A 2938-nucleotide genomic window follows, 5' to 3' on the forward strand; every position below is an offset into this window, starting at 1 on the left:
AATGAATGGTCACTCAATTCAACCAAATCCCAATTGCACCAAATCTCTTGATTACGATTATGAGGTACAATACGAACGAAACTTGGTTCGGCGTTGGAACCTTGACCAACCGATGATTGTGAGGCAGCCATAACAACAAATATGAATATAGAAGAAGAGAAAACAAGAGATCAGAGAACTCAAAACGTTGTAATAGCGTTTTTTTGTATTTTTTGAGTTCGGGTTTGCGTTTTGAGTGTTGTGATGAACCCATGACACCAAATACAGTGGGGTGCTTGGGGGAGCAAAAAAACGGCTATTTTTGACCCCAACTGTCAAAAATACGGCCAAAAAAAAACGATTTCCAACGCCTATATTCGATCCAACGGCTAGAACCGGTTAGGAACCGGATCGGATTGTTCGGTTCCAAAACCGGTTCGGTTCGGTTCGGTTCCTACCCGCCCCCACTCAGAAATGCAAGAACCGGTCACGGATCATCGGGTTGAATCAGATAGGGTCCGGTTCCTACAAAAAACGGGTAGGAACCGGTTCGGGACCACCGATTCGGTTCCAGGAACCGGTTTCGTTGAACATCTCTAAAACCAGTTACGGGTTTTATTTTACTGTTTAAACATACAACATAACATAAAGTATATATTACTATTAGTAGGAAAGAATAAGAGCTCATGAACCACCTAAAACGTAGTCTCAACACACATAGGAGGCTAACCAAATGGTATGTTTAAAGATGAACGTATATAAAAGACAATTTAATACAACTGTACATAGTTTTTAATTTTATGCCTTCCAATCAAAACCCATTCCCTCCTCCAATTCATCATTTCCAAAAAAACAATTCCCGTAAACTCGCTCGCTATATCCTGAACAATGTCATCGCACAAATGCGGTATTTCAGCTGCCACCCCCGCCTTCTGATTATCAACAGCCGACGAGTCGCTCCGTGAAGCACCTTTAAAACTATTACTCCTTGTCGGCACAGCTGGCGGCCGCGGCGATGTCCCTGTTGAAATCCCATATCTCAAACCGTCCCTTCCCATACTCCCGCTGGCGGCACTCTGCCCGGAAACCGACGGCTTGGGCCGGCCACCACCGTTACTCATATCTTGAAGCAGTTGCTGAATCATGTGTTGTTGCATCTGACCACCACTGTGAGACGGTGACTGCTGGTGGTTCGGTTGTACCTGAAACATGGGTCTTTGTTGGAAGCCGCCAATTGCCGCCATACCGGCAGAACCCTGAAACGGGTATCCGTTTTGGGTCGGGCTATTAAACGAAGAAGAAGCTTCTTGTTGGGAGTTTGAGGGTTTTCTCACAAGCATGTTTTGGTAGTTCGGCATTGCGAGTGCCGCTTGAACTGAACCATTTAGTGGAGCTCCTCGGTTACCCATGTGTTGACTATTGTTGGCCAATGGATTGCTGGCACCTGGATTCAGCGAGACTAACTTACTCAGCCCGTTTCGGTCTTCTGGCTGACTCGGAATACTGGATATTTGTTCCATTTGTGATTTGCCCAAGTTTGTTTGTCGGGGAAAATCTTTCAATCCCTCTGTAAAGATAATAGCATAGTTCAGAATAAAAACGCTCTATGCTATCATATTGATAATAAAAAATCATAATTGGTTAAATTATTATTACCAATAGGGCCAGATTTAGTGTCTCGACAGAAATCCATCAAATCTTTCATGCTATTGACAACTTCAGATATCTAGCATAAATTCAGTCCTGCAAATAAAAATTTGACCCGAAAAAGAAATAATAAAAAAGTTTTAGCAACAGCGAAGAAAGTGTAACCTGTAAGCATCTAACATATCTTTTAGAAAAGCCCAAATCATTTAATGATTGTAACTCTAAGCTCCTAGCCAGCTGTCGCCCAGCTGTCACAACCCTGTCACACCACACAGCCAATCAGTAACAAAATGTGTTTTGGTTTAGTTGGCCCGTTTAAACCCGTACAAATTTGACCCGTTATTCAACCCGCCCATTTTGCAAACAATGCTTAAAACTCACATATTGCTATTTGTCTGCAAATCTTGCTGAGAAACCCCATCAGAGCCACTTTCTGCAATTGTAGATTGGCATTTTTGTGCTACTTGTAACAACTGATTCACCTTTAAAACAAACAAAAATGAATTAATAGAACCCATTTGAGTCTATAACCCGAAAGCGAATTTATATTTTTAGGGGCAATTGAAATATCCCCTTGTAAACTTCACTAATTACATATTTATCCAACCCAAAACCAAAATTGCATATAGAAAATATAAAGTTATAGAATAACTATTTTACCCTTATTTTTACTAAACTTTAAAATTTCCCAAATTTTCATATTTACCCAATTTTAACTAGCTTTTTTTTTCTTTTTCACAAAAATAACAATTTGCTTTTTCTGGTTTTTTTTTATGTTTCACTAACGAGTATTTTTGTTTTCTTTTCATTTTTATTAAGTCATTTGTTTTTTCTTACATTTTTCCGTTATTTTCTTTCATCTATGTATATACTACTCTTCTTTATCATGAGCTTTTGAAGTAACAATCAAAAGAAATACGAGTGATGATCATGAAAATGAAAAGCAAATGCCAAATTTTAATTTTGAAAGGGGTTTTTAACATTGAAAGGGTATTTTTGTCACTACTTTTAACTTCAATAACGGAGGGGACATATGTGTAGGGGTATGGTACTAAACCCAGCTTACGACCTTAATTTATTATATCTGGCTTATTTTATTATGTGGACTAATACAATATTATTGGGCTGAGGGGGTTTTGTGGAGGTAACCCTAACTGGGCTAGGCCCATTAGGGTACCATGATGATGGCCATGAGGCTCCCTATATAAGGAGGTCTCCACCTCCTTATTAAGGGGGTTGTTGTTCTCAATAAGAGCCACCACCATAACCATTTTTGTGTCTGTAAACAAGAGATCCTCGTGATTCCTTAGCA

General features: G+C 39.6%; 1 pseudogene across 1 annotated transcript; it reads right to left on the reverse strand.

Annotated features, from left to right (window-relative positions):
- Positions 1-620: 620 nt before the first annotated feature.
- Positions 621-2144, reverse strand: LOC143615606 (putative transcriptional regulator SLK2; annotated as a pseudogene). The gene is made up of 4 exons (XR_013150500.1): positions 2008-2144; positions 1792-1885; positions 1636-1705; positions 621-1546 (listed from the first exon to the last, which is right to left on the reverse strand). The product of XR_013150500.1 is annotated as a putative transcriptional regulator SLK2 (transcript).
- Positions 2145-2938: the final 794 nt, after the last annotated feature.

The sequence above is a fragment of the Bidens hawaiensis genome, unplaced genomic scaffold (genome assembly GCF_021521415.1).
Source record: "Bidens hawaiensis isolate Kalapana, Puna unplaced genomic scaffold, B.hawaiensis_p1.1 tig00043607_1, whole genome shotgun sequence".
Lineage (NCBI taxonomy): Eukaryota > Viridiplantae > Streptophyta > Magnoliopsida > Asterales > Asteraceae > Bidens > Bidens hawaiensis.